Source organism: Carya illinoinensis, chromosome 9 (genome assembly GCF_018687715.1).
Source record: "Carya illinoinensis cultivar Pawnee chromosome 9, C.illinoinensisPawnee_v1, whole genome shotgun sequence".
Lineage (NCBI taxonomy): Eukaryota > Viridiplantae > Streptophyta > Magnoliopsida > Fagales > Juglandaceae > Carya > Carya illinoinensis.
Window position 1 is genome coordinate 33280001 of NC_056760.1, and position 12855 is coordinate 33292855.

A 12855-nucleotide genomic window follows, 5' to 3' on the forward strand; every position below is an offset into this window, starting at 1 on the left:
GAAATAAGCAAAGAAAATAAAATTGACTTTCAAAGATCAAATTCAATGGGGAAGAAAACTTCTAGGAAATCGATTTCACCTAATTCTTCACTATGCTTTTCTCATCCAGCTAATTTAACTTAAACCTCTTTTGTCTATTAGCAAATCTCTAATTCATCCAAAAGCCTCTTTCGATAGTCAATTGGAATTGACTCTTGGTTATCAATTCACACAAGAATATGCAAATTTAATAATCAAGAACGCAATAAGATCAATAATTTAATGACTACATAGGTTCATACAAGTCTTTCGATCTCTATACTTACCTATGCTGAAATATCCAAGATTTACCCTATGATTCACTCTTTCGATAGCAAATCACAAGATTACTTATCATCTAATCAATGGCCAGTTAATTAGAAGCAATAAATTCAGAATAAATCAGATAAACACAAAGAGATTTGCATTAAATTAGCATAGACAATCAAGCATAGTTCGGAAATAGGTTACATCGTTTTCCTAGAATGAAGAAAATTTAGCTCATGCTAGAAATGGAATTCAACATAAACGAATTCACCATAATTGTTCTGAGAAGATGGGAAGAAGAAAATAAACACTGAAAAATCCTCCTTGCAGCCTCAACTCGTCGTCAAAAGCTCAAGGGAACGATTCAACACTTCTCTCTCGTCCGTGCTCGTGTATGATTCCAACGTACGTGCAATAATTGGAATTTCGTCTCCAAAACAAATGAATTGAATCCTTCTAGCTGTGTTTTTCTCTCCCAAGAAGTGTTCTCCAATCAACCCTCGCGGCCCTAGAGTGAAAAATTGCTTTTATATGGTCTCACGGCGGAAAACCTAAAATCTGTCAAAATACGATGTTCGCTCGAGCGGGGTGTCGAGCGCGCGTCGAGCTTTCGACTCTGCCTGATTTCGCTCGAGCGATCTTTGTTTTTCAGCAACCCACTCGAACGGCCAAAAGCCTCCGCTCGAGCGAACTTGTAAAATCTGCAATATGAAATTTTGCAAGTCATCAAAGTACCAGAATTTTTCTTGTTTAATACAAAATTGTTCAAAACATACATAAATAAATATTATAAAACACAAATATAGTTTTAAAAACCAAATAACAAAACATAAACTTCAGCACCCCGGTGAAGTCGCGTCCTCCGGCTCAGCCTCCTCCTCCTCATCCTTGATCTCTGCACCAAAATTTACGGAACCAAAAAATGGTGCCATAGGTAAGTAAAATCCAAACACCACTAGATAAAAACATATAGAACTCAAACAATATGTATGAGAGGATGCCAATGCTCAAAACCCATAAAATCATATTTTTTCCACGCACGCCAAAAATCCCATTTGGCCCAAAAACATAACCTTTCCAATTATCTCGCCAAAAGTCCCATTTGGCCCATATCAAACTCAAATCGTTAACCAATTAATCTGTATGCACCATGACCTCCCCTAGGGGTCATCCGCACACCCTGGTTCCAGTGTCATACCGCAGGTAACGACCACGCATGTGACACCTAAACGAGCAATGCCCAGTTCCGTGCCCCACGCGTTCGTAGCCAAGCATCCTCTAGCCCTCGCCAGCGAAGGGCCACAGAGTCGGTGCATAGAGCGATGCCCGGTTCCGCACCCGGTGCGTTCGTAGCCAAGCATTCCCTAGCCCCTGCTCCTGTCGTCGTCCAGTGACAACTCAGGGGACGTCACTCAGTTTATTACGCTCCCGAGTGACCAGAGGAGCTCAACCAGGATAATACCCCATCCCGGCTTGGGGTCGTGATACACACGCACCCGAAAATTCACTTACGCCAATAAAATAGGACTTTCTCAAATTAAATAAAACGCACGTACATGCACCATGTAAATGCGATTTCAATGCACAAAACAATCAACCAACCATAAATCAATAAAACAAGCAACTCCGTCCTCCATCCATCCGACTCCCGAACTCCTCGGACTCAGTCCGGAATCAGCCAACCAACAACAAATAAATATTGTAAGAGTATAATATATTTAAATCTAAAAGTAGGGTTTGGAAAATATTTACAGCGCTATATGGTATTTTTAGAAAGCTCACGGCGTTGCAAACGACGGAAGGAAAGCAACGTAACAGTGAAATTTCACTGTGGCCATGGGTTGTAAAATACCCACTTTTGAACGGGGACAAACCAATGCTTGGGATTGATAGGGAATGGTCTAAGGATGTTTATGAAGCTGGTGGAAGTGGAGTTTAGCCGTGAGTGGCAGCGAAAACGGCGGAAAAAGGGCTAAAATGCCCAAAACGGAAACTAACTCATGGGAGCTGTTCCAGTGACTATTAGAGGCCGGAAATGGGTGGATTAGGATGGAAAAGAGTCGGTGATTAAGTGGTGAAGAGGTGGTGGCCGGAGGTGGAGCGACGGCGGCAGATCAGAGCAAAACCGTGTGGCTTGATGGGCTTTTTTCGGCTAAACGGCGGCACGGTTGGGGATGAAACTTGATGGGGTGGTTCACCGGAGGGAGGGGAAGAAAATGTTGGGGGTGGTGTGCCGCACGGTGGCCGGCGGCGGTGGTTCTGGGCGCAAGGAGTGATCAGCGTGAAGGAGAGGAGAGAGAGAGAGAGAGACGGATGGGGGGGGTTGTGCGGGAGGGAAGGGGAAAAGGAAGAAAAAAGAAAAAGGAAAAAAAAGAGAAAAAAGAGAAAAAGGAAAAAAGGGAAAAGAAAAGATGAAGGGAAGAAATGAGATCCATTCCTCACTCCGGAAACCAAAACAGATTCACCGAAAACGAGATTAAAAACTGTAAAACGACTAAATAAATAAAACACTACATCAAATAAATTAAAAACCAATTAAAATACATTAATTTAAAATAAATAAACCAATATATTAATTAAATTAAAAACAATCATTCAGTGAAAATACACGTAAAAGCGGGTCATCACACCACATCAATACATATGGAGTAAATAATAATAAATATGACCATAAATAAAAATTTATTTATATTTTCTCTTGCATTTAAATATTTAGCAAGTATATAAATATATTGTTTATTGTGGATAGGGTAGTGCTATTATATGGCTTAGGTTTGACGATTGGATGTGTATGGTAATGCAAATTGTACTTTTTTTTTAAATATTTTTTAAAAATTAAAAAAATTACCAATACACTAATAATCACTTCCTTAATCAATAAGTGAAAATTAAATTAAAAAAATAAAATAAAATACATGAGTGATCAAATTGATAAGGCAAAATGAGTTTGCATATTATTATTTATTGGATTTTTTTTTTCTAAGCAAGTATTTTCTTAGATAAAACTAAGGATTACATGATACAAGATTTAATGGGGTGGGAGTTCCCGACAATCATCCCAAAGCAAACAAAACGTAACACCAGAGAAAAAAAAAAAGGATCTGGAGCCAAAAATTGGCTCCCACCAATTTTCCAACAAACTATTATACTGCAACTAAAAGTCGCAGTGAGAATGTGTGTGTTGCAACATGTTTGTCTAGACTGGGTGTAGGAGTCTTGTACACCTACTTTTTCTTGATCATCGGTTAAGGAAAGCAGGAACATATGATAGTAGCCGATATTTGTGTCAACTCATTGGCGAGGGGCCAACATAGGCGCCACCCTAGGAGTGGAAAGGACATGCAGATCAAAAGCCTCTAAAGCCGAAGGGGCTGCGTGTGACCTGAAAAGTCGCTCTAGGACACAGCTACACATGGAAGACGTGCACGGCATGGGCCGTGCGTGCGACTGGAGAGGCGGAAAAGGTGATGCGTGTTGGTCAAAGGTCGCTAGAAAGCAAGAGATTGGCAAGATTCGGCCCTATGGAGAAAAAGCTAAGACAAACTTTAGACAAAATATATAGAACAAGAAAATATAAAACTAGAAAGCTGGCTGGCTAGGGGAGGAGGTGGGTGGAGTCAAAGCTCCAAACCCCCTCCACTTAGTGGGCGGGAGGAAATCCTTGAAGAGGCTGAGATGGGTTTCTTCTGGGTAGATAGGAAAGGAGAGAGTTTTCCAAGCAACACTCAATAATGTTTATATCATTTATTGGAGTTATTCTTCCAGTTTTACAAATATGTTTTTGTTTTGAGAGCACTTAATTTTTATTTTTCTTTAATTGCTTTTCAATATTATGTTAATTTTTATTTATGTTCAGATTTTGGAGTTTATTTTCATGAACATGTCTAGCTAAGTTTTCAACAAAAGTTGGGGATGAAATCTTATTGAAAATTAGTAATATTATTTATGAAATTGATTTTTTTCTAATTATTTATGTGTTCAAGGATCTATTGTTCTTGCTTCATATCAATTGAGATAGAATTCTTGATATGAGTTCAATCATGTTTTTTTCATGATCTAGAATAATCTTAATCAATTGAGAGCATGATCCATAATTGTGTTAAAAATAAAATATATGATCTTTTGTATTTTTTTAAAAGATATAAGTGATGATTTGATTTTATATTTTTTAGCGAAGAAGAAAATACTTTATATATTTCCTTAAAAAAAAGGTTTCAAGGATAATATTTTCCATGATAGCAATATTGATTTCTAGATTACTGTGTTGGTGTTTGAGAAAAATCAATTATCATGAATATTTTACTATGAATTAATGAGGTAGATTCCAAAACTTTAGTTCATTATGAATTAATGAGGTAGATTCCAAAACTTTAGTTCATTCTTCATTAGTAGTTTATTCATTGTTTTGATTAATTTACATTTTTAGACTTTATTTTAGTTCTTTTTATTATAATTAGTTTCTTAAATTAATTAGTTCTTGCTTTGATTGACTAATTGTTTAGTTCTTAACTTCCTCTTTAATTTTAGAACTCATTTTTCTAAACTAGATTAGAATTTGTTTAGTTTATATTTGATTGGTTTCCTATGTTTACAAGTCCCTGTGGGTTCGACCTTGGTTTTGCTAAATTATACTTCGGTACAGTTCATACACTTGTGAGTATAATTAAAAGTTCACAACAGTGATAATATATGACATGACATGTAAGTCCAACACTAATTCAAAACAAAATAATCAAATTTGAATACGTTATAAATGAGTTTGGGTCAAAACGAGTTGATCTGATAAGACCCGATTAGTAAACAGGTTAATTGTAGATAAACCCACGAAATCCGCAATCAATTCATAAAACAAAAATAAATCCTATTTTCAAATTTTATAAATGATTAATTTTATATACCTTTATTGCTGTTGGGATGTAATATTAATATTAATGTTTTACTACTTAGTATATCAAACTATTGAATTTGTTTTTTGGTTAATATATAATTTTATTTAATGAAAATATTAATATTCTTAAATGGGCTAATAAATAATTTTATTTTATAAAAATATTAATATTTTTGATCGCCTACCTAGACTCCTTTTCTTGTCTCTTGAATTTCTCTCAGCACTCCATTAGATTATTTTGTAGTGTCCTCATAAACTATGAATTAACCCTTCTCTAACTCCATGCCTCTTCAACTATAGTATACATGCTTCGGTACTTGTCTAGCTTGCTTCAAACGTGAAAGGTCTCCTCAAGTTCTTGTTTCATATATGCTATCAAGGTTCATCTGAAGTGGCCAAATAGTGACCCAAACTTCTTCTTGCAGAACCAAAACATCAGCCATGTGAAAGACTTCCCACCATAACTTATTTGCCATTGCCCTTCCAACCTTTCTTTTGTGAAATTTTCATTAGAGCGATCAGTTGGGTGGTATTAGGCCTTCTCAATCCCAAAGTTAACTTAAGAGATAAGACTTTTCCTCATATTTATAAATTGGCCAACAGCCCTTTCATAACTGGTGTGGGACAACCATAACAATCTCCCTAACACACATCGGGCCTTGGGTCAAAGTAGCGATAACTCGTTTCTCTCACAGACTATTGGGTGGAAACTATTAGTAAACCTGGACTTTGATACCAATGTTAGTGGTCTTGGGCATTCTCAACTCCAAAAGTTAGCTCAAGTGGTGAGGTTTTTCCTCACACTTATAAACAGACTATCAACTCATTCCACAACCAGTGTATGACAACCTCAACACGATTGTCACAACAAGTAAACTTTGCCTCGTATATCCCAAATCACTCAACCAACAATCATCCAAAGCCTTCATGAACAATTCAATCACCCTAAGACCGCAATGATGCTCTATGCTTCTCCATCTGCAGATGATTTCATTAAAGTCACCCATAAATAGCTAAGGCTCAATTGCCATATATTTGAGGAACCTTAGTAAGTCACACCCATTCTCTAGTTTTGTAGGTTTGGGTAACTATAAAATCCAAACAACTTCTATGTGAGGTCTAAGTTTCTCTTAGTAACGATAGCATTGATATGATTATTATATACCCAAACCCACTAGTCTAAAAACAAATGAAGGTCCTAAATGCACTGTTTGACCAGAAATGGCTTCCCCCTTATTTCTTCACCAACCAAACGCTCCCTCTCTTTTTTTCTCCTCTACTTGTTTGCTCTCTCTCTCTCTCTCTCTCTCTCTCTCTCTCTCTCTCTCTCTCTCTCTCTCTCTCTCTCTCTCTATGTAATGCCCAAATGGAAGACACAAAGCATATGGCCTATACTTTAAAATGACTAGTCAATAATACAATTGGAGCTCCATTTGAACATTATAAAGAACAAAAACTTCTCATTCTCAAGAAATGTGGGATCCCATACACTACATAGATTTATCCCTATCATATCGTGTATCATAATCCATCCCTCTTAAATTTCCAATATCTTCATCGAGCCTTGTCACCTCGAGCCTTTCCATTGTAGGTGGCAAGGCTCAAGTCCCACATTTCTGGTTAGGATTATTTCTGATACCATTTGTAATGTCCCAATAGAAAACCCAAATCACATGGCCTATATTTCAAAAGAACTAGTCAACAATACAATTAGAGTTCCATTGGAACATTATAAAGAGCGTGAGAACTTCTTCTTCCCAAGCAATGTGAGATCTCATGTACCACCTACTCTTATCCTTATCATATGGGGTATCTCACACACACACACACACACACACACACACACTCTCTCTCTCTCTCTCTCTCTCTCTCTCTCTCTCTCCATGAGTTCTGCTCACCATTTCAAACTCTATTTTTAACCTCGTTTTCCGTTGTGAAAAACGATGATAATGAATTGAAAAAAAGAATGAAAATGGAACAAGAAAAGCAATCACACACGACACAAGATTTATGTGGTTCGGCAAATTGCCTACGTCCACGGCAGCTGCAGAGGATTTTATTATCGAGGAATATCACACTACAAGATGGATCTCAACATAGTACGTCCATTGTGTTCTCTCATGTATCAATCGTACAGCCATATGATGTAAAACATCATATATATAGTTAAACGGTAGAAAACCCTAAAAAATGCATGTTCGCTCGAGTGGCGTGTCGAGCGCGCGTCGAGCAAACTTCCCTTCCGCATACTGCTCGAGCTCACTGTCGAGCTGACATCGAGCGTTCAACTCTGCCTGACTTTGCTCGAGTGGCCAATGCCTCTGCTCTAGCGAAAGCTTCTTGCTCAAGCTCACTATCGAGCTTACATTGAGCGTTTGAATCTGCCTGAATTCGTTTGAGCGGCCAATGCCTCCACTCGAGCGGTGTGGACCAGACTCCATAATACTCAACAATTCTCCCACTTGGAGACTAGTACACTCCCTGTATTGTCGTCTTCCTCAAACATGATATCCTCCACCTCTGCAACTCACTGCCCCTGTCTTCATGCTAGAAGACCAACTGAAGTTGCGCACAACTTCAGTTTCTCAAGAGTAACACCCTTTGTCAACATATCAGCAGGGTTCTTGCTTCCACAAATCTTCTCAAGTAACAACTGTCCGTCATCTAACAATGACCGTATGAAGTGATACCTGATCTGAATGTGTTTGGTCCTGGAATGGAATGCTGGATTCTTGGCAAGGAATATGGCACTCTGACTATCACTGTAGAGAGTGCCTTTCTGATTCTTCTTACCCAATTCCTCCAAGAAGCCCTGTAGCCATACCATCTCCTTTGCAGCCTCTGATACTGCAATATACTCAGCTTCTGTTGTAGACAAAGAAACTGTTTTCTGTAGATTAGAACCCCATGACACTGCAGTACCACCAAGTGTATAAACAAAGCCCGTGGTACTCTTTTTGCTATCAATATCTCCAGCTAAATCAGCATTAACATAGCCCTGCACCTCCAAGCTCTCTCCAGAGAAACACAAACAGGTTTCCGAGGAACCCTTTAGGTACCTCAAAATCCACTTCACTGCTTCCCAATGTTGCTTTCCTGGGTTACTCATGTATTTGCTCACAACTCCCACTGCATGGGCAATATCCGGTCTTGTGCAAACCATAGCATACATAAGTGAACCAATAGCTGAGGCGTAAGGAACCTTACTCATGTAATCTTGTTCCTCCTCTGACTCTGGTGACTGATTCTTACTGAGTCTGAAGTGACTTCCCAAGGGTGTGCCAACTGGTTTGGCCTTGTCCATATTGAACTTGCTGAGTACCTTTTTCACATACTCAGCCTGTGAGAGTCTCAACGTACCTCTGACTCTATCTCTGACAATTCTCATGCCAAGGATTTGCTTTGCAGCTCCCAAATCCTTCATTGCAAAGTGCTCTGACATCTGCTTCTTCAGATTATTGATCTCATCAATACTAGCTCTTGCAATCAGTATGTCATCCACATACAACAACAAAATAATGTAAGAATTGTCAAAATGCCTGACATAGCAATAGTGATCTGCCTGACATCTAATGTACCCTGCACTGTGTATGAAGTTGTCAAATTTCTTGTACCACTGTCTAGGAGCTTGCTTCAGGCCATACAAGCTCTTCTTCAGTCTGCAAACTGAACCTTCCTTTCTCTGTACCACAAACCCCTCAGGCTGGTGCATGTAGATGTCTTCTTCAAGGTCTCCATGAAGAAAAGCTGTCTTCACATCTAACTGCTCAAGAAATATATCTTCAGTAGCAACCATAGCCAGTACCATCCTGATGGTTGTGATCTTCACCACAGGAGAAAAGATCTCAGAGTAATCAATACCCTGCTTTTGCTGAAAGCCTTTTACAACAAGTCTAGCCTTGTACCTCTTGCTGCCATCATGCTTAGTTTTCACCCAGTATACTCACTTGTTGTGTAATGCCTTCTTCCCTGATGGAAGTTCTGTCAACTCCCATGTCTGATTCCCTAACAGAGAATCCATCTCATCTTTCATGGCCAGCTCCCACTTGCTAGAATTTTCATCTTGCAAGGTTTCTTCTTAACTATGCGGTTCTCTACCATCTGTCAACAAAATGTAATTCAAAGTAGGTGAGAAACGTTGTGGTGGACGTATAGTCCTACCTGACCTGCGAACTGCAACTATAGGAGTGGACGGTTCTGAAACTGCCTGCGGAATAATAGGAATGGGTGCACTGGACCCACTCTCCCCGTCACTCACATCTCTACACTGCACTGTGACCTTTGGTAGGTCATCCAATCTTACAAACTCGGACTCCTGAGGAGCTACTACAGAAGCTGTACTAGACTTATCCTTGTACATAATTTTCTCATTGAAAATTACATTCCTGCTTCTTATGATTTTCCGACCCTGATCATCCAGAAACGATAGCCAAATGCCTCGTCTCCATAGCCAATGAAATAGCATTTCTTTGACTTAGCTTCAAGTTTACTATGAGCATCAAAATCAATAAGCACATAAGAAAGACAACCAAAAGTTTTAAAGTGAGAAAATTTAACATCTTTCCCGCTCCAAACCTCCTCAGGCAATCCACAATCAGTGGAACTGATGGCCCTCTGTTTATCAAATAAACGGCAATGCTGACTGCATCTGCCCAGAAAGTGGGTGGTAGTCTAGCGTGCAACCTCATGCTTCTAGCACACTCATTAATGGTTCTGTTCATACGCTCAGCAACTCCATTTTGCTGTGGTGTCCCGGGAATGGTCTTCTCCATTCTGATACCCAGAGCTGCACAATACTCCGTGAACCCACCATCGACATACTCACCACCATTGTCAGACCTCAAACATTTTAGTTTCAAGCCTGTCTATGTCTCAACCATGGCTTTCTAGATTTTGAAAACATTAAATACGTCAGATTTATGCTTCAAAAAATAAACTCATACCTTCCTACTATGGTCATCAATGAACGTAACATAGTAGTGAGAACCTCCAAGAGATGCCACTGGGGAAGGACCCCACACATCTGTGTGCACAAGATCAAGTCTTCCTATCTTAGGCGTCCTGCCACTTTTCAAGAAGCTGACATTCTTTTGTTTTCCCATCACACAACTCTCACACATACTGAGATCAACTAACTTCAGTTCTGGTAGCTTGCCTCTAGACAGAAGTTCTTTCATACCCTTCTGACTCATATGGCCAAGCCTGCAATGTCACAAATCTGCTGTGCTCTCTACAACGGTAGTAGCAATAGTGTCAATCAAACCAGTAGTCATATATAGTGTACCAGTTTTCTTACACCGAGCTAGTACCCATGCCCCTTTTGTGACCTTCCAGGTGCTATCTGAGAACACCACTGAATGACCACACTCATCGAGCTGCCCAACAGAAATGAGGTTCTTTTTCAACTCAGGAATGTGCCTGACCTTTTGCAAGGTCCATTTGTTCTTGCCAGGGAGTGCAATATCAATGTCTCCCATCCCCACTACGTTCAAAGCCTCACCATCAGCCAAATACACCTTCCCAAAATCACCTGCAACACAGTTCTGCATTAGCTTCTAGTGGGAAGATGTATGGAAGGAAGCCCCTGAATCAAGTATCCAGTCATCAACTGGACTATGAACTGTAAGCAATAGTGCATCCTGTACTTCTTCAGTTACCACATTAGCACTATCATTCTTCGTCTTCTTAGGGTTTTTGCAGTTTTTCTTTATGTGGCCAGCTTTGCCACAATTCCAGCAAGTTGCCTGCTGACCAGGCCTCGACTTGCTCTTGCCCCTGTGCTTTGATTTTGATCTTCTTCTGTTTGAGTTCCTGTTGTGCGATCTCCCTCGAGAATCAACATTTTGAACTCAAACCCGAGGTCTCGCCTGAATCTTTCTTGCGCACCTCCTAGCCAAAATCAAATCACGAATATCATCATATTTCAATTTAGATTTATCGGCAGAATTACTGACAACTATTCTCATGGCTTCCCAACTATTTGGCAATGAAGCCAATAGTATTAGTGCACGTATCTCATCATCAAATTCAATTTCAACAAACAACAATTGATTTGTGATAGTATTAAAATCATTCAGATGTTGTGTAACAGACGTACCATCTGCCATCTTTAAATTGAATAACTTTTTCATCAAATGTACCTTGTTATTCGCTGACAGCTTTTCATACATACTTGACAAAGCTGCCATGAGATCCGCAGTCGTCTTCTCCTTAATGACGTTGTGTGCAACGGATCTCGACAGGGTTAATCGAATAACCCCCAAAACTTGTCGATCCAACAGGTTCCAATTAGCATCATCCATCTTTTCCCGTTGCTTCCCCAATAGTGGAAGATGAAGTTTCTTCCCATAGAGGTAGTCCTCTATCTGCATCCTCCAGTATCCAAAATCCGTGCCATCAAACTTCTCGATCCCCGATACCTTCAAATCATCTCCAGCCATCGTTTCTCCTCAAACCCGAACCTTGGCTCTTGATACCAATTGTTGTGAAAAACGATGACAATGAATTGAAAAAGAGAATGAAAATGGAACGAGAAAAGCAATCACACACGACATAAGATTTACGTGGTTCGGCAAATTGCTTATGTCCACGGGAGCTGTAGAGGATTTTATTATCGAGGAATTTCACACTACAAGATGGATCTCAACATAGTACGTCCACTGTGTTCTCTCATGTATCAACCGTACGACCATATGATGTAAAACATCATATATATAGTTAAACGGCGGAAAATCCTAAAAAATGCATGTTCGCTCGAGCAGCATGTCGAGCGCGCGTCGAGCAAACTTTCCTTCTGCTTCCTGCTCGAGCTTACTGTCGAGCTTACACCGAGCGTTTGAATCTGCCTAAATTCGCTTGAGCAGCCAATGCCTCCGCTCGAGTGGTGTGGACCAGACTCCACAGTACTCAACAGTTTTCAATTTCACAAAGCAACTTAGACATGCTGAGAGAGTGCAGCCTCACTCTAGAATCACACTAACCACCACAAAGAGATTTGGGTAAGGAACCCTCAAGCTTTGGCCTCGTAATCAAACTATAATTTCTGTGACTTTTATGTATGGTGTCTACTGCAAGTTTGGATTGTCTTTATTTCAAATTTTAACAAGTCCAAACGGAATTCAAGGACAAGCAAATAATTGTTGAGGTTGGCTGCTTTGCCCTATTGCACTCTGCTAGGTTTAAATCTTTGAGAGACACCACGCCACCTTCATGGTTGCCGCCATGGGCCAGCTGGGCTCCCAGGTGAAGGCTGGGCGCCAATGGACGGCTACAGACCTAATCACCATGGAGTTGTGCTGCTTTTTACATAAAAAAAAAAAAAAGAATTGGAAGGAGGAGTTCCTCGATTAGTTATTAACTATACGTCATTAAATAAAGTATTATAATAGATCAGGTATCTGATTCCTAATAAAAAAGATTTATTATCTAGTCTTTATGATGCTACTATATTTTCAAAATTTGATATGAAAAGCGAATTTTGACAAATCTAAATTGTTGAAAAGGATCGATACAAAACGGTATTTACAGTCTTATTTCGACATTATTAATGGAATGTTACGCTTGGATTAAAAAATGCGCCTAGTAAATTTTAAAATATTATGAATGAAATATGTACTTATTTAACTCATTTTCAATAGTTTATACAAATGATATATTAATTTTTTCTTCATCTATTAACAACA